The following is a 19,365-nucleotide window of genomic DNA, read 5'->3' as shown; positions in this document are numbered from 1 at the left end:
GTGACTTAAGATCTGCGAAAGGTGTTACTATCTCTTCGTAAATCTCTTTTATTTGTGAGTCAGAGCCCAGGCCTCTGTAAATCCACAGAGGAAAGCCTTAAGATTTTCCAGTAACTGGAACTGTTTTATCTGAAACGTTTCCTGGAGTCACGGATTCCCAAGGACAGGGGTGGAGACAAGGAAGGAGGGGGTGTTTCTTGTTCATCCTCTGGCTTCCAGATGAATACAGAAACTGCTGAAGAGAAGGTTATTAGGAAGGGGAGAATAAGTAATAAATCTTTAAATATGAAAAGCAGTTTAGAAAAATCTGGATGCCCCAGAGCTCCAGTGGACACAGAGGTGCTGTTCCCCTTGCCTCCTTTATTCTCTCTCACTTTCGTGAAAGTGTGTGTGTTTTCCTTATTCTGTCTTTCTAAGCCTGCTTTTTGTCTGTCTTTTGTTTGACTTTTATATTTATTATATTTTATTTGAAGTGAAATGACAGGGCGGGGGATCCTCCCTCACAGGCCGGGGGGGGGGGAGGTGCGTGGCAGGGCTGTACCTCAGAGGAGATTTCCTTTGCCAATTTTGGAATGAAAGCTGTGTAGAGGTTCGGAGGATCCGCCAGTTCAGAGGGGAGCAGAAACCAGCCAACCCCAGACCTCCCGCTTGGCGGTGTGTATGCGGCGCCACATGGAGAACTGGCTTCCACTTCTGGAGACTGTCAATCATACGAAGCTTTTGAAAAATATTTCATTGCCACCTTCCAAATGACTTGAGAGCTAAGTGAAGAGTCGCGTTAAGATGTTGCCCTCAAACAAGTTCGTTTGAGATTAGGTTTGGGTATAGATTAGGTTTAGGTTTCGAGAGGACTGATGACTGACGTTTCCTGGACATTTCTACTAGGTGGTCATCATTGTCCCGGGCATCTGTGGAGTGTGGTGGAACCTCTTGGTGGCCTACTCAACTTCCATCGCTCCCTTTCTTCCTTGCTAACGGAACCCCACCTTTGTTCTATTCTTTCTTTTCGAGGCTCAGAGAAAGGGGTCCTATCCCATTCCGAAGGTGAGTATTAACTAGTCTACACGTCATGATGTTCCATTTCCCTAACAATGAGTGGCTTAGAAAAGGTTGTATAATACGACTCTGGCCAATAAAGCCTAAAGGGAACTCACCTGGGGGGACGGGGAAGGTTCTGGGGAAGAGGCAGAAAGAGACGGCTTTTCCCTCCGGGGACTGTGTCTAGATGGTGTTCCTGAAATCGCAGTAGTGGTCTCGTTAGCAAACTCCGGATGAATGTCAGCAGGTAGGGGTGGGCAGAGCAGAGCCGAGAGTCCTGATGTTCTTCCCTGGGGCCTGGGGTAACTCCGGACTAAGTGTGAGATATGACTTCCTGGCATAGGATATGACATTTTCTTCTTGCTTAAACCGTATGAAGTTTGGAGTTCTGTTATTTACATCAGAAACCATCCTGAGATCCACAGGTCAGTTCACGTGGCCTCCACCACTGTCCTTGCAGCACCTACTTCCTTTGCACAGGTTAAGAAATGCTGTTCAAGTTAATACGGCTGGTAAGCAACTTCATACAAATTCAACCCAGTGCTGACTTCATAAGGGAGATGGGACCAGGCACTGCCCTGAGGGCGAGGCCAGGATTTTGGGCACCAGAATCTAGTTCTGTGCTTGTCACATAGTAGCCATTTTGAATTGAAATGAGCTCAAATCCTATGTATTTTATTACCCTACGCTACTACTTTGGAAATAAAAAATAACTGCTATTTCCCACAATGTGGTAGACCAGATATTCTTGAAAATCCTACCACTGCCAAGTACCTAAAATATCTAAAATTAATTTTAAAAATTTAAAAACTTTAAGAATGTATTGCTGAGCTGGCATGCCCATACACACACACAGAAAAACTAAAAGACAAAATAAAAAATCAAATGGCAAAGAGGTGAGTGAGTGGTAAAGCCAGAGGCTCTCTGAGGGAAAAATCTGTCAATTTCTACAGACCACAGGGCCACGCCCACACAAGCTGAAGGAGCAGATCAGAGACCCCAGCACGAAGCTGGACTTCTGCAGGACTGACCTGTGGTGGGAGTGGGGTACCCACAAAGGGACTAATAAGGAATTACTTGTCTTGAAAAAGCCTCTTTAAGACACGTGTCACCATAAGGCAGCCCTCAACTCAGGTTCCCAGTCCAAATTCACTCTATCTGCATATTCTGGAAAACCTCAGGTTTAGAGTTTCATTTAAATTGGTCCTCAGTGGATGGTTATTCTGAGAGCCTAGAAGAAGCAAATGTAAATTCTCTGCAGAGGAACACACCACCCTCAGCCAGGCCTCAAAGAATCCCAGCAGGTAAAGATCCAAAGTCTTTACAAACTCATAGTTTTTAAATACAAACCACAAAACCCACCAGGAAACAAAACATCGTAAATGAGAGTCAACAGGAGCAACAAAGAGAAGAATCAGACCTCAGATATTGAAATTATCAAACTCCAGAATATAAATTAGTTTATAAATAGAAACATGTCAACTCAGGAGAATGAGGAGAGGAAAAACGTGCTGGGGGCCAGAAAAAGAGTGAGAGAATACAGTTAACATTCAAATTGCTCAAATAATATTGTACGACATGTAAAGGTTCTAGCGATGAAGAAGGTAAGGAAATTTGAAATAAGCAAAAAAAAAAAAATTACTAGGTGTTCCCGGTAGGAAACTATGCATTGTTCAGAACACACCCTTGAAGATGACCCGATTCTAGCCTTTCATTGCCCTTGAGCTACCTTACAACTCTGTAAATAGTAGATAACTTATGGCAATGTAAATAATCTCGCTTATAGAGATTTAATTAACCAGCAATAGAAGGCTTAAGAGAGATAAACCTCTGGGGACTCTCTCTCTTCCTTGGTTGGCTGTGAGCAGGGTGAGAATAGAATAAGGAAGCTTCCAGAACAGCACTGTCCAGTAGCCACGGTGGCTAATGAGTATGTGAAATGTGTTGCCCAGATTAACATATGCTGTCAGTATAAAATACGCACCGGATTTTGAAGATTTGTGTAATGAAGAATGTAAATGTCTTATTCATAATTTTTTGTATTTATTACAAGTCGAAATGATAGACACGCAAGGGAATTGTGTCTGGTAGAAGGACAACGTCTCCCCTCATCCTAGAAAAAGCAGATTCACATCCATTTGCAAATTCCTGATCTATAAACGTGTTGTCCTTTAGAACCCATTGCAACATCTGCCTGGTCCTCTCATTAAGAATGAGTTTAAAGTCTTAAAAGTGTGATCTTTCCCTTTTCTTTAGAATTGTCCTTCTAACAAGAAGTAAAACAAAATAGAATAAAAAGTGGAGTCTCCTTCTTCCTCAACCCTTGAAGACCCCTGGGGAGCAGGTGGAGACAGGTCGTACTCGTAGAGGGGTCCAGAGCGTGCTGCCCCTCCTTCCGAACAGAGTCCACAGGCTGTCCTAGAGGCTGCTCCCAAGGTGAACAGCTGACCCAGTTTTCTTTTTTTTTTATTTTTTTTAATATATTTATTGATTATGCTATTACAGTTGTCCCATTTCCCCCCCACTCCACTCCATCCTGCCCACCCCCCTCCCTCCCACATTCCCCCCCCCCAAAGTTCATGTCCATGGGTCATACTTATAAGTTCTTTGGCTTCTACATTTCCTACACTATTTTTACCCTCCCCCTGTCTATTTTCCACCTATCATCTATGCTACTTATTCTCTGTACCTTTACCCACCTCTCCCGCTCCCAGTTCCTTATTGACAACCCTCATGTTCTAGTTGTTTGCCTAGTTTGCTCTCGTTTTTGTTTTATGTGTGGTCGTTAATAACTGTGAGTTTGCTGTCATTTTTACTGTTCCTATTTTTGATCTTCTTTTTCTTAGGTAACTCCCTTTAACATTTCATATAATAAGGGCTTGGTGATGATGAGCCTCTTCAACTTGACCTTATCTGAGAAGCACTTTATCCTCCCTTCCATTCTAAATGATAGCTTTGCTGGATACAGTAATCTTGGATGTAGGTCCTTGCGTTTAATCTTGGGTAATGTAATTATGATGTGCCTTGTTGTGTTCCTCCTTGGGTCCAGCTTCTTTGGGACTCTCTGAGCTTCCTGGACTTCCCAAAAGTCTATTTCCTTTGCCAGATTAGGGAAGTTCTCCTTCATTATTTGTTCAAATAAGTTTTCCATTTTTTGTTCTTCCTCTTCTCCTTCTGGCACCCCTATAATTCGGATGTTGGAACGTTTCAAGGTGTCCTGGAGGTTCCTAAGCCTCTCCTCATTTTTCCAAGTTCTTGTTTCTTCATTCTTTTCTGGTTGGATGTTTGTTTCTTCCTTCTGGTCCACACCATTGATTTGAGTCCCAGTTTCCTTCTCATCACTATTGGTTCCCTGTACATTTTCCTTTGTTTCTCTTAGCATAGGCTTCATTTTTTCATCTGTTTTTCGAATAGATTCAACCAAGTCTGTGAGCATATTGATAACCAGTGCTTTGAACTGTGCATCCGATAGGTTGGCTATCTCTTCCTCGCTTAGTTGTATTTTTTCTGGAGCTTTGAAGTGTTCTGTCATTTGGGCCATTTTTTTTTTGTTTGTCTTGGCGTGTCTGTTACTTTAAGGGGCGGAGCCTTAGGTGTTTACCGGGGCGGGGTAACGCTGGTCGCTGCGCTGTGATGCTGTACGTGGGGGCGGGGCCGAGAGGGAGCAATGGCGCCCGCTTCACTCTCCTCTGGATTTCAGTCTTTCACTCCGCTACCCACAATCAAACTGGGCCACTCTGGTGCTGGTTCCCGAGTAAGTGGGCCTGTGCACACTCTAGGCCCCTGTGGGTCTCTCCAACAACCTCTCCTGTGAGGCTGGGAGTCTCTCCTGCCGCCCCAACCCCCAGGGGTGCTTTCAATCAGAGGTTTGAGGCTTTATTTCCCCGAGCTAGAGCCCTGGGTTGCGCAGCGGTCTGCTTCGCTGCCCGCCATTCGTCCGGTTTATCTGTGGGCGAATGTGGTGCCGCAAGGTGCTACCCGCCACTCTGCCTGCCCCACTCTCCGCCACTCTGAGTCCGGCCCTCTGGGTTTATCTGTGCAAATGTGGGACCGCAGGGTCTGCTAGTGCTCGGACTGCCTGCGCCATTTGTCCCACACTCCGCCAGTCTCAGTCCCGCCACAGCCACGCGAGTCCTCTCCACCCCAGTGCCGTCTCCGCCCCTCCTACCAGTCTGGATGAATGATTATTTTCTGTTTCCTTGGTGTTGGTCCCCCTTGCTGTTCGATTCTCTGTCAGTTCTGGTTGTGCGAGGAGGCGCAGTGTGTCTACCTACGCCGCCATCTTGGTTCTCCGACCCAGTTTTCTTTGGTGCAAGACTTTCTGGGACAAATCATGGCTCCACCACTCAAATCTGAGCAATTGGGGACAAGTCTCTAGGACCTTCTGTGCCTCGGTGTCCTCATCTGAAATTGAGGATAGTGACATAACCCGCCTGGTGGAGTTCTTGTAAAGATTAAGTGAGTTATATTTGTAGAGCACTAGAAATAGTACATCAACCATCGGTTAAAGCGAGTCTTAGCTAACACTCTTTATTATTGTCTGCATGACTGAATGGTGTATTTTCAGGCAAATTTCAGTCTAAAACAGTACCACTGCTTGGCAAAAAGGGCTGCTTTCTTCATCTTTCTCTTTGCTATTCCTTTTCACCCGCCCACCATTTCTGGCGGACTCCTGGGAGCCAAACTGTATGCGGGGGAGATACGGAGAAAAAAGTAGGAAGTGAAGGCCAGGAATCAGCAGGATTGGCCTATTTATAACATCTGATCTGAGGTGGGAGAGGAGGGAAGTACTGAAAATTTTGTCTGTCTCAAAATACCCTATCAACCTCAGCCATGTGGTTAAATGAGTTATTCCCCTTAGTCAATTCATTTCTCTGGAGAGAAAATATTTTCTGCAGAAGACCCCATGAAAATGTAATGGAACCAATGAAGAAGCCATATGGAGGAGCAGCTGCTAAGCCTGCAGCCTCAGATGCCACACTGCTTGGGTTGGACATCCTGGTCTGCCACTTTCCCGCTATGGCAACTAGGCAGGTCCCTGAAATTTCTTTACCTGATGGGGTTTTCAAGAGCATTACATGAGATGGGGAACATGATACGCCTGGACAGTTAGCATTCAATAACCTAATGGCGCATAAGTGTGGGCCTAGAGATGCCTAGGTCGGTGGTCCTCGACCAGGATTTCACATTGTAATCACCGGGAGAGTTTATCAAAATACAAGGGCTCAGGCACTGAATGGGGAATCCTAGGGGCTGAGCAGAGTCATTTTCCCAAGGCGGGGAAGGGTTACAAACAAGCCACAGCTATACCCTTCATGGGAGGGCACCGGTGCCCCAGTTCATGTGGCACTACATGTTTTCCATGTAGTGCCAGAAATACCAAGAGGCCAAGTGAGGCAGTGGGAAGGGCACCAGCTCTGGAGTCAGGCAGGTCTGTGCTGAAACTCAAGCCCCGTTGAGGGCTGGCTCCATGGCTTTGGGAAAGGCATTTCATCTCTCCGAGCCTCAGTTTCCCCGTCTGTGTAGTAGAGATCATTATAGCTTTTTTGAAGCTGGTGCCGAGGATTAATTTAAGCAGGCAGCACCTGGTGGTCAGCCCCCATGAGCATCCTCCTCTTTTCAGGGCGGAGCCTGATGTCATTCCACACCAAACCCTTTGAGAAGTTGGGAAATGGAGATTCTGGGAGCATCCCTGGCAGCAGTTGAGCTGTCCAGCCATGAAGCTGGCCTTTAGGCTTTGAATGGAACTGAATTTCCTTCAGAAGGAGCAGCTGCCAGGTCACTGGTCAGAGTTCCTGGTGGGTGGGTCACTGAGGACTGCTGCCAGCTCAGAGGGGTCAACAGAAGGGAACCTGGGCAGGGCCGACAGGCAGTGGGGAGAGTTCCTTCGGATTTTTCCTTATTAAAAAAAGAAACTGTCCATATCTGGGAGTTAAGAGCCTTCAGATTAGCCTTAGGGACATTCTCTCCCTGCTAGTTGAACGAAAACATCCCAACTGGGCTGAGCCCTGTTAAAGAGGGAGGTGAGCAGTGTGGTTGTGGCTGTCGGTGGTGGTGTTCCCTCCCACCCAGGGGAAGAGTCCCTTTGATGTCCTCCTCCATTCACTGCTTGACTTCCAGTCTTGGGATAGAATGATCTATTCCGAGCATTAAATGTCCAAACTGATTTACGCGCATTATGACGCAAAACCAACACCACAGCCAAACCAGAAGAGGTTCCGAGGCCTAGCCAACAGAGACAACAGATACATCTATTTTTCCCTCCCTGATTCCTATGTCCCACCCCAGCCCCAGCAATAGTCCCCCATCTGTCCAGGTGAGGAAGAAGCCATCAAAGGGGAAATTTCCCCCAGTGTCCTTGGAGTCGTCTAACCCAAGATATGGCCAATTTTGAGATTAGGGTTCGTGGCAAAACACCTGCAATCGATAAAAGCTACAGGGACTGTCAACAAGGAAGTAAGGCCACCATTTATGGCTTAAAACCAGCACAGACCAGCTTGATCCAACATGGCAACTAATTTTACCTAACGGTAATCCCTGGCCTCTTTACGCTCTCATTGTAAAGCATCAGCCTGCTAAGCAGCATAAGGACGCAAAACAGTCAAGTAGCTCCTCTGAGAAATCCCCACCTCTTTCCCAGGAAGACCCTGAATATTCCTCCCCCTCAATGAATACCCTACCCCCTGATTATATGAACCTCAATAAAGGAAGCAAATTTCACTGAAGGGGAGCTGCTCTCTGCCCGTGGAGTAGCCACTCTCTATCTCAGTGCTTCACTAATGAACTCACTTTAGCTTTAAACTTCACACTGGCTTGAAAGTGAATTCTTTCCAGCATGAAACCAAGAAACTACAGAGGGGCGTGGATCCTTGGGTTCTCTGGAACACCTGCATCAGTTTTACCAAGACTTTTCCAGCCCTAAGGCGTTCTAGCAGGGAATATTGGGGATAGGAGTTGGCAGGGAGAGGAGCTCGAAAGTCCACTCCCGCTTTCTTTGCAGATGTCTCTTTGTTATTCACTTTATGACTCTTCTTGCTCTGGCACTCTTATTAACGTTTTGCCTTTATTCTGGTCATTGCTGCTTCTTGCGCTGTTTCCAAGAGTCCATGGTCTCCCCATCTCTTTCTCGGGTGTGCAGCAGAAACATCCAGGAACTTCTGCTGGTGGGTTTTTCACCTATCTTATCCCTCTTTACATCTCAACACTTAGCACAGTACTGGGCTACCAGATGGTCCGCAGTCATGGGCGCTGACCCAGTGGGGTGGCTTGTTATTTCACAGGAAGTGAGGCTCAACTTACAGAAGGGTAGCTCTGTTAGGGTTCCTGCAAAAGGTAGCTCTGTCTATCTCAGGCATTACTGGGCAGAGGGCAAAGGAGGGGTAGGAGAAGAGAGAAGCCAACAGCTTTCCAGCTCTGCCCCCAGGCAGTGGGAAACACTTGGGATTGGGAACCTGAAATCTTGATTCAAAAGACAGACCTTTCACTTACTAACTGCATGAAGCATGGGCTTATTTACTTAACCCTCAGAACCTCAATTTGTTTACATATTTGTTTCCTGGAAAACATAAGATTTTTCTTTCCTGCCTCACAATCAAAGAAGTTGTGACAATGAAAGAAATAACATTTATGAAAATGCTCTATAGAGAAGTAAAGTGGTTTTTAAAAAAAAGTAAAGCGGTTTGACTAGTGGGCTCCAAGTATTACGGTTCAAAGGTATCAGATGCCTGCTCTGTGCTAGGGGTTTCGGTGAGTACAGAACCGAGGGGCGGAAAGAGTGCCCTGAAGGCAGCCCAAAGAAGGGAGCCGTTCACAGACCACACTCAGCCTGAGACTGTCCTGGATATTTCTGTTGCTGAAGCCTGTAGCCTTTCGTCCTGAGGAGTTCGCAGAGGAGTCTGTGAATGTCCCCCTTCTTCGGGCTGCCTCTGTTTGTACCAGTACTGGCCAATGACTCTGGGAATATCAAGAAATAACCAAACATAATATCAGCTGAAGCCACATAGGGATCATGGACATGGTGATTCCAAGTATCAGTGTCCAGGCTCATAGTGATACTGTAGGAGAAAAAGATTACACAAGATTTTTGCTATCTTCCCCCACCCATCACCTCAAATTAGATGTTATAGATACACCAACTCCTCCGCTGGTAGCCAGCCCCGCTGATTTCTGGTATTCACTTCCTACTTCTCTGCTCTCTGTCGCCCCCTCATAACAGTTTTGTCCCTGGGGATCCACCAGAAAGAGTGGGAGGGTGAAAAGAAATAGCAAAGGCAAAGATGAAAAAACTAGCACTATATTGGGAAGCGGTGGTACTGTTTTAGACTGAAATTTGCCTGAAAATAGACCATTCAGTCATGAGGGACAATAATAAATTAGATGTAAGTACCCACACTCGTGCACATTTTATGCAAATGTCCATGTGGCCTTCCTGGGTATTTGGAGACGGTGTGAGAAAATCCTAAGTATATCCCAGTGGTTGAGAGTGCGGAAGTGCCTCAGACCTAGGCCTTGAACACTAGCTCTTCTGATTGGTAGCTCCGTGACCCCAGGCAAGCTGCAGGACCTCTCTGTGTCTCAGTTTCCCCCTCTGTAAAACGGGCATTATATAGTGCCCACCTCGCGGACAAGTTGTGAGGACTAAGTGAGTTAAGCCCTGTAGACTCCCCTTTATGGTGACCTTGAAGGAAGCAGTGACTCTAACCGGACCGTTCCTCTTCTCTGCTTTCTTCTCTCCTTGTCAATGACCTGCCTTCTCGCCTCCCACACCGGGGGAACCCCATTCAAAGCTGGCTCCTCCTTCAAGATATCTATCCCTAAGGACTTGACTCCCCTCCTTGTACGGGGAGCTGTTGTCTTGCCTTTGAGACAGATTTCTTAAATTGTCTTCCTCAATTGCAAGTGATTCAGCCATTGCTTAGAGATTTAATTAACCAGCAATAGAAAGCTTGAGAGAGATAAAGCTCTGGGGACTCTCTTCCTTGGTTGGCTGTGAGCAGGGAGAGAATGGAACGATAAGGAAGCTTCCAGAATGGCACTGTCCAGTAGCCACGGTGGCTAATGAGCACATGAAATGTGGTTACCCAGATTAACATATGCTGTCAGTATAAAATACACACCATATTTTGAAGATTTGTGTAATGAAGAATGTAAATGTCTTACTAATAATTTTTTATATTTATTACATGTTGAAACGACAATATTTTCATTGGTTTTACTTTTGTTTTCTTTTTCAAAGGTTTTATTTATTTATTTTTAGACAGAGAGGAAGGGAGGCAGAGAGGGAAAGAAACATCAATGTGTGGTTGCCTCTCACACACCCCCTATAGGGGACCTGGCCCACAACCCAGGCATGTGCCCTGACTGGGAATCAAACCAGCGACCCTTTGGTTCACAGGCCAGCACTCAATCCACTGAGCCACACCAGGGAAATAATCTGATTATTGGGGAATAATCAGATGGAAGAACAGTTCTTGGGAATCAGGAAACCTGGCTTCTCTTCCTCACTACACCCCCTTTGCTGACCTCCAGCAGATTACTGCCTCTCTCTGGATCTCAGATTTTTACTTAAAAAATAAAGAGATTTGTTGGATTAGAATGTAAGGGTGGGAAGCTAGTAGCCTGTGGGCTGCGTGTAGCCTGTGGGCTGCTTATAGCCACAGATTTGTTTGTCTGTGTTGGCCAGCGCAGCGTGTTTTATGGTGTATTTGCACACTCTCAGGCAGGGGCTGGGCACTGTTCTGGCGACTGGGTCTCCTGTTGCTCCCCTTGGACTCTCCTTCAGCCACTTCTTGTACTTTCGTCACCTGCTTCAAAACCCTTGGCTGCAGACATTAAACTCCAGGTAGAAAGACCCCATGGGAGGACTGCTGATCCCTCCTTCTGTTCACACCCACACGGACCCTTCTCAGAACCGTGAGATCTTCAGAGGTAGTCACCAGTATGCTCCCAGCCGAACTTTTGTCTCCCCTTCTAGCCCTCTTTCTTTTTTTAACTGATGTACCATTTTAAATTTCCAACAAAAACAGTACCATGTCTGCCTATAGAAGGAAACAAAAATAACCTATTCAGGAACAACCTTTAATTTTACAGACAAGGAAACTAAAAGAAATCGAGGGCATATAGTGCTTTTATACTTGCATGTGTTGATGATTTTCTCATCTGTCATGGAAAATAAGATAAAATATCATATTTATACATTCAAGTCTTATACTTATTTGCAATTCCTTTACATGAAATCCAGGTAGAATTTTCTTTAAACAAAAATTCAACGGAATGAATGGTTAGAAAAATCATATAGGACTGCTTCCCTTACCTTGTGATTATGCTGTATAAAATTTGAACGAAAAATAGGTAAATGTAACCCATGTGATGAAAGCAACTAGCTAAAGGATTTAAAGCACTGAAAGCCGTCTTTTTGCAGGGATAATAGCAATCTGAACGGGAGCTACTGCGTTTGCATATTAAACACAAGTCTTTGTCCCTTTCACCTCAGTAGTGTGAGAAAGCAAAATCTGGTTTGATGGGGGAAAAGGAAAAGACCATAAATAAAAGGGTGTGTTGTTTCCTGAGGGACATTCTTCCTAATGGCACTCTGCCCAGAAGCCCTTTTTTCTTGGCTAACCACTTGCGACCAGGATAAGTTAAGTAACCAGACTGAGACCCTGAAGCATCTGGAGAGACCACAAAATTGATCAGGGCCTTCGGGGTCCAGACTTAAGCCAGACCTGACCCCGAGGCCAGACTGGTCAGTGTTGCTATTGAATAAACACAGTCGTGGAAACCACATGTGATCTGTCTGGAGAAATTCAAGGTCAGTGATGGGATAGATCCTCCCCAAACTTAGCTATTCACAGGCACCTCAGAAGTGTCTGAAGATGGGATCACCCCTCCCACCACCACTTTCCAGGCATCTCCTTCTGGGGGGAGAAGTCTAACCCTGGATACGTGGCCTGATGCAGGCAAGGAGAATCTCCTTGTATTTTTCCCAGACACATTGCACTGCACGGCCATGACCTCTGCCCTCCGGAAGCCAATGTCCAAAGAGGAGAAAAGACAGCTCTGTTTCTCATCCGCAGAAATATAAAAAGGTAAATGCTGGAAGTTGCCTTAAGGATTCAAGGAAAGGTGGAAACAGACAAACAAACAAACAAAAAGCCTTTGCAAATGGCAAAAACCAACCAACCAACTGAAGTTCAGGAGATGAAAATCATTAGCAAAACGGTCGAGGGAGATACACGTTTTCCCAACATGCAAGTTCGTTTTCCTCTTTGCACAAATACTTTCCCTAGCAGCAGGCCCTTAATTCTCCCTCTGTTTCTCCACCAATGATCCAGCTACAATCCCAGGTGTGCCAGGAACCCCACTTCCCCCGTGAAGAGGTTTCTCACCCTCTAACCCTGCCTCTGCCCTCCGCACCCTTCGTTTGCTGCTCACATATGGCCTTGAGCAGCTGCCTTTCTGACTGGGCTGTAGACCCGTCACACGTGGAGCTCCGTGAGTGACAGTGTCTCGCTGAGCTGAGCACAGAGCTTTCCGGAGGAGCCAGGGGAGCAGGCTCTCCATCAGCCCTGGCCCAGGTCCTGCCCAGGACACTGCGTTTCCCTGACTCTTTGCCTGGTTCCCTTCTCGGCCAAACAGGAACTGCATTTCTCTGTCCTGTTTCTGTCCTCACCAGAAAGGAGAGAACCAAAGAGATGTTTATTTTCTTATTCAAAAGATAAGGTACCAGGGAAACAGGAAGGGTTGTGAGCTGTCCAGGGAGGTTTATGACAGTAATTGCTATTACCCGGATTATTCAGATTTTCTTAGGAAACCAAAACTTTTCCCATTGAACAGAGCCGGACTATTAAAAAATAAATAAAGAGGAAGCAAAGAAAAACCTTCTAGAGCCTTCTGCAGGGTGTGGTTATCAGGCATCTGAGGACTTTTTTTTAAATTTAAGATATATTGTGTTTACACCAGTCACAAGTTAAATGCAGGTAGGTCCATAAAACAGGAATTAACAATAAAAACACAGTTCATATTCAACTGTACACTTAAAATGGTTAAGATGATCAATATTGCGTTATGTGTATTTTACCCCAATTAAAAATGTAAAACTAGTACCGTCCGTGGTTTACACCAACCATTCAAATAGGTGTAGCAAGTTGAAAATGGAATTTGTGAGAGTGCAAACTTATGGTGGAGGATGGGCTAAGCTATTTTATTTTAGCCCAATTGAAGGGCAAGAGCAGTCAATAACTGTAATTGTACCACAGGTGAGGTAAGGAAGAGACGACCCTTGAAGTTCACCATGGAGTAAAGGTCGGCATCTGTTAAGACATCAAAATTACACTTGGAATTCAACTAAATTGAATGCGTAACTAAGTGCTATATATTCATGAGATGTCTGTTTTTATTTATATAATTCTCTGCCAAAAGAATATGAGTTGGAGCTGAGAACCATCATAATCTTGTACAATTGAATATGTAACTTCATCCTTTTTTCCCCTAAGTTAAAAGTCAGAACGTGCCAAGAACAGAAAATTCCAACCTGACAGATGAGGCGGGGAACAAAGGCAGGAAGCAGTGATTCTGGCTGGGTGTCTGCTGGGCACACCTGCAGAGACAGGAGAATGCTGGAGGCGGACCCTCCCTGCTCAAAACTTTGTAAAAGCTTCCCCAAGTGTTTGTTGTAGCATTTCCCACACATCTGAACTGAGGACACTTACACGGTGCTACACACTTTGTATACATCAACTCATTTAATCCTCAGAGCCACTTGCAAGGTTTTATTACAAATGAGGAAGTGGAGGCACAGGCAGTCACTGAGTAAGTGGGTCAAAGCAGTGTGGCTCCCGAGCCTGGGGGCCTTCCCCACAGCTGGGGATGAAATGACCGAGTTCCCCCAAAACACCTTTGGTGAAGTTCTCACCCCGCTGTGATGGTGTTTGGAGATGAGGCCTTTGGGAGGTAAAGCAAGTTTAGATGAGGCGATGAGGCAGGGCCCCTTCATGGGGTTGTAAGACATCTCTCTCTCTCTCTCTCTCTCTCTCTCTCTCTCTCTCTCTCTCTCTCTCCCTCCCCAAAACACCCAGCCAACGTTGTCACTTCCTCCCTTTGTTCCTCACTTCATTTGTCAGGCTGGGATTTTATGTTTTTGGCACGTTCTGACTTTTAACGTAGAAAAAAAGGAATGAAGCTGCCTGTCAACTATATTGTGCGTGTGCACGAAGAAGAGGTCCTGTGAATGTACAAGACGGAAGCTGCCTACAAGAAAAGAAGTCTTAGAAGGAAACTTACCTCGCTGGCACCTTGATCTTGAACCGCCAGCCTTCAGAGCCGTGAGAAATGAATGTGTGTAGCCCTGGCAGCGAGAGCAGGCTCATCCTCCTTCTGTCCAGCACAGAATTTGAAGAGATGGCGTGTAAATGTTTAGGCCACAACAAACACGGAATAGCGTGACGACGACTGCTGAAATCGCAGCAGCCTAGTGAGAGATGACTGTTGATTGGCTAAGGGTTGCTGCTGCCCTCCTGCACCCACTGGGCACAGGTGCGTGAGGCTTTGCCCACTGTGCCTGCATGCACGCATTTCCGAGGGCAAGTAGGCACTATGGGGTAAAAACCACATAAGTGTGTTCAATGTCTTTTTTAAAAATAATTTTTCTCTTCAGAATCCTTCTAGATTCACAGAAAAATTGCAAAGAAAGTAATGTACATTTGTTACAAGTAGTGAACCCAGTATTGATATATTATTATTAACACACTGGATTCAGATTTCCTGAGTGTTCACCTACTGTCCTTCCTGTGTTCCAGGATCCCATCGAGAACACCACGTTACGTTTTGTTGTCACATCTCCTCAGGTTCCTCTTGGCTGTGACAGCGTCTTAGACGCACTAGTCGGGTACTTCGCTGAGTGCTTCTCCATTGGGATTTGTCTGATGTCCTTGTTGCTTCACGATTTGACTGGGATTGTGGGTTTTAGGATGAAGACCACAGAGGCCGAGGGTCATTTTCATCCCCGCGTCCTCCTCCTCCTTCAAATTTACTTTTTAGAGCAGTCGTAGGTGCACCGAAAAACTGAGCAGAATGTGCAGAGATTCCCCATGTACCCCTGGACCCCCGCAGCCTCTCACTACCGATGTGCCCCACAAGAATGGTGTATTCGTTACAACTGAGGACCCCACGTTGCCACATCTTCGTCATCCAAAGTCCATATTTACACCAGGGTTCTTCGCCGCTCTTGGTGGTGTACGTTTTACAGGTTTGGGCAAATGTATAATGACATGTACCCACCATTGTATAGTTTCACTGCCCTAAAAATCCTCTGTGCTCTGCCTGTTCATTTCTTCCCCCTCCACACCCCTGAAAACCACTCATCTTTCTACGGTCTCCACAGTTGTGCCTTTTCTAGAATGTCATTTGGTTGGAATCGTACAGCATGCAGCCTTTGCAGGTTGAGTTCTTCCCCTTAGTAATATGTATGCATTTAAGCTTCCTCCATGTCTTTTTGTGGTTTGATAACACATGTCTTTCTAGCATTGAATAACATTCCATTGTCTATGTATACCACAGTTCATTCATTCACCTACTGAAAAGCATCTTGGTTGCTTCCAAGTTTTGGCGATTATAGATAAAGCTGCTATAAACATCCACAGGCCGGGGTTTTTGTTTTTTGTTGTTGTTGTTGTTTTTGCGGACATAAGTTTTCAATTCATTTGGGTAAAAATACCAAGGAGAAAAATGGCTGGATCATATGGTAAGAGTACGTTTAGTCTTATAAGAAACTTGTCGAACTGTCTTCCAATGGGGCGGTACCATTTGGCATCCTTACCAGCAATGAATGAGAGTTCTTGTGGCTCCTCGTACTGGCCAGCATTTGGTGTCGTCAGTGTTCTGGGTTTGGCCCATTCTAAACAACTGAGCAGTGGCATCTCATTGCTGCTTTAATTTTCAGTTCTGTAATGACATATGACGTTGATCATCTTTTCAGACGCTTACTTGCCATCTGTATATCTTCTTTGGTGAAGCACCTGTTCATGGGTTCTGCCCATTTTTAATTGGGTTGTTTCTTTTCTTATTGTTGAGTTTTAAGAGTTCTTTGTATATTTTGGCTAGCAGTCTTTTATCAAATGTTTCTTTTGCAAATAGTTTCTTCCAGTCTGTGGCTTCTCTTATTTTCTTGACATTGTTTTCTCAGAATTTTTTAATTTTGGTGAAGTCCAGCTCACCAGTTCTTTCTTTCATAAATTGTGTGTGCCTTTGGTGTTGTGTCTAAAACATCGTTGCCATACCCAGGGCCATCTAGGTTTTCTCCTGTGTTATCTTCTAGGACTTCACTGGTTTTGTGTTTTACTTTTAGGTCTGTGATGTTTTTGTGAAGGGTGTAAGATCTGTGTCTAAACTCATTTCTTCTCACATGTAGATTCACCATTGTTCCACATGATACCATTGATATATATATATATATATATATATATATATATATATATATATATATATACATACACACACATAAGTTTTGGAAGAAAAATATTGGTTACATCCTAGTAACCTCCCATGGCACAGAGATGGCTGCAGAGCAGTTTGGGAAATCTTGGTCTTCTAAATAGAGACCCTGAACAGTCTTGCCCCTCCCACGTCTGAAGAGTTGGCCCTCCGGACTTTCTCTGCATATTGAGTCCTTTAACCAGACTGAGCTACAGTCTGCCTTTTCCACCTCATTTTCACCAAAATGGCCACTTCATCCTGGAAGTTCCAGCTTTCACCCTGGAAACTTCCCAGGCTGAACTAACGTCGTCTTCTCTGGGCTAACAGGATACTCTACTTACACCTCTGTTATAGCATTTTTCAAATTCTGTAATGGCTAGTTCTTGGTCTGTTTTTACCCTGCTTTCTAGAATCTGTATTTTCCTTTATAACACCCCCCTTTCAAGTTATAAAGCATATTTCCTCCCTCTTACCACAAACTGGGTGAGTGGGCCATCGCTGCATTCCGGTAGAGTCCTGTCCTGCTTGGGAACCAGCGAATGTGAGAATGGTCATTTGGCTCTCTCCAGGTTTGTGTATTTTGGGTAAAACAAAAACATTTGCGCGTTGTAGGCAAAAGCACACGTTGAGTTCATGCATGCATGTGTAAATATTTTAAAGTTATGAATTTAGAGAATACATTTTTTAAAGGTTTTATTTATTTATTTTTATAGAGAGGGAAACATTGGTGTGAGAGAGAAACATCAATCCGTTGCCTCCTGTACACACCCTGAACGGGGATCAAACCCACAACCCAGGCCTGTGCCCTGACCAGGAATTGACCAGTGACCTTTCGTTTTGAGGGATGAAGCATAGCCAACTGAGCCACAGCGGTCAGGGCAAGAATAAACTTTTAAATAAAATATATTTTCTTCTCCTACCTTTACAAATATACCTTCAGAATGACCGGGAAAGGAATTTCAAATGCAGAATTCTTGAACTCCTTGGAGTTCTGCGCTGGAATGGGGTGGCACGGGAACAGGGCCTCCCATTCCTCTCATCTGTCCCGCTTCCCTTCCTGCGCCTGGCTCTCTCTGAGCAGCCTCACATGCAAGCCCTTGGGTACTACGGCCTGCAGGTCCTACAGCCTCTGTCCACATGCCCTGCAAACAGCTGCACTGAGGCCACCTTTCTGTCCCAGACATCCCACACTGACAGTGAGGTTGGCCCTGGGAAGATGGGTTTGGGTGAGGTCAGCAGGCCCCGGAGGCAGGATCAGGCACAGCCATCCATGCAGAGGGTTTTGGTGACCCAACCACCTGGAGCATGGTCTAGAGGGGAGGTGGCCATGGTCTAGAGGTGGGTGGCCACATCTGCCTGGCTCTGGGGCCTCCTCGTCCAGTGGGGTGAGATTCAGCTAGAAGAAGATGGTTCTCAGACTCCAATGTGCGTGTGGATCACCTGCGATCTGACTCAGTAGTTCTGGGGTGAGGCCTGAGACTCTGCATTTCTACCAAACGGCCAGGTGATGCCAGCGCTGCTGGCACAAAGACCAGACGTTGAGTAGCTCTAAAACCCGAGCCTGAGGTAGGGTCCCTTGTGCCTGGATAGGCCAATACCTTTAACCAGAAAGGATGTGTTTGATAATAATTTAATCAATCCCATGGTAAATCACCAATAGAACTTAGTACACAATTACATTACACAAAAATAATGTATGTGTGATACAGACTCAAATACAGCGTCAACACCCACCCTCGGGGAGTTCTTTAGTCTGGCATGCCCAGGTGGGTGTCAGCTTTCAGCCCTCCCAGTGGTCATTCTCTTCCCCTGCTTGTCCCCTGTGACCCCTTCCTGCTTGGGGCTCACCCAGTTACTGACATTTCTGGCAAGGCGTCGCTGTTCCTTCTACAGATCCTCACGACGCCCTTCCTCAGCATTTACTCCACTGTCTTCTCTCCTGTGCTTCCCCACATGCTCAGCGCGTTTCTTCTAGCAGTGTCTCCAGCAGACTTGCAACTTTTCCAGGTCCTATTACCCTCGGCCCTCACGCCCACTCCGCGGAGCACGTACTGGTCATCCTACAGCTGCTGCTCCCTGTCCCCAAGCTCCCTGATGTGCTCACCTCTCCCGATGCCGGGAAGCACCCTTTCTGAGGCCTACCTGCTGGTCTGTGGTGGCATCTTCAGCAGATTCCACGTGGTAAAATAAGCTATTTATGTCTTTTGGAAACCTCATCGCCGGGGCAGGAAATGACCGGCTTCCTGGCAAAGAACTCCCAAGAACATCTTTCCAAAGAGAAAAAAAGAGAAAGCATATCTCTGACGTACATAAGTGGTTTCCTCGCTTGTGACTGGCCTTGCTCCAGCCCAGTGACTCGGCTCAAGGCTGAAGAGCTTCTGCAGCGACAGAAGTCCACCCTGTGTGACCTGATCAGGCTCAGGGCCTTGGATGTGGCAGGTGTTTAGTTAGCCTTGATTGAATCGAGTTGAACTTCCTGGGGCTGGAACCTTGTTTCCTATTTACTTTCTGTTTCTGCTGATGCTTTCACACGCGCTGCCAACTATTGGTTAACACATAAAGTTAATTTTTTGCTACAGCTGAGTTTTCAGCATATGTCAGAATGTTGAGACAAGTAAATCATGCTCACAGGGTATAGAGAGAGATGCAAACTGTCTTTTAGAAAACGTTTGTTACGGGCCGTAGTGTAATGTGGAGTTAGAAACTCCCCGCCCCACCCCAACACATGAAAAATGCCACCAACGCCCCCCCAAGATCTGTGTTGACTGCAACACATAAGAACTTCGTCTTTGGATTATGTAGGAGATGGCTTTGAGGGACAATACAGAGGGTCTTTCAAAAATAATTTTTATTTTT

At 45.7% G+C, this 19,365-nt stretch overlaps 1 long non-coding RNA gene across 1 annotated transcript; it reads right to left on the bottom strand.

The window, feature by feature from the left end:
- Window positions 1-1,154: 1,154 nt before the first annotated feature.
- Window positions 1,155-18,827, bottom strand: LOC128779706 (uncharacterized). The gene is made up of 3 exons (XR_008425796.1): window positions 18,652-18,827; window positions 14,320-14,412; window positions 1,155-1,234 (listed from the first exon to the last, which is right to left on the bottom strand). It is a non-coding gene; the product is annotated as an uncharacterized lncRNA (long non-coding RNA).
- Window positions 18,828-19,365: the final 538 nt, after the last annotated feature.

This window comes from Desmodus rotundus, chromosome 12 (assembly GCF_022682495.2).
Source record: "Desmodus rotundus isolate HL8 chromosome 12, HLdesRot8A.1, whole genome shotgun sequence".
Lineage (NCBI taxonomy): Eukaryota > Metazoa > Chordata > Mammalia > Chiroptera > Phyllostomidae > Desmodus > Desmodus rotundus.
Note: the sequence above shows the minus strand (reverse complement) of the source record. Positions and strands in the feature narration are given on the sequence as shown.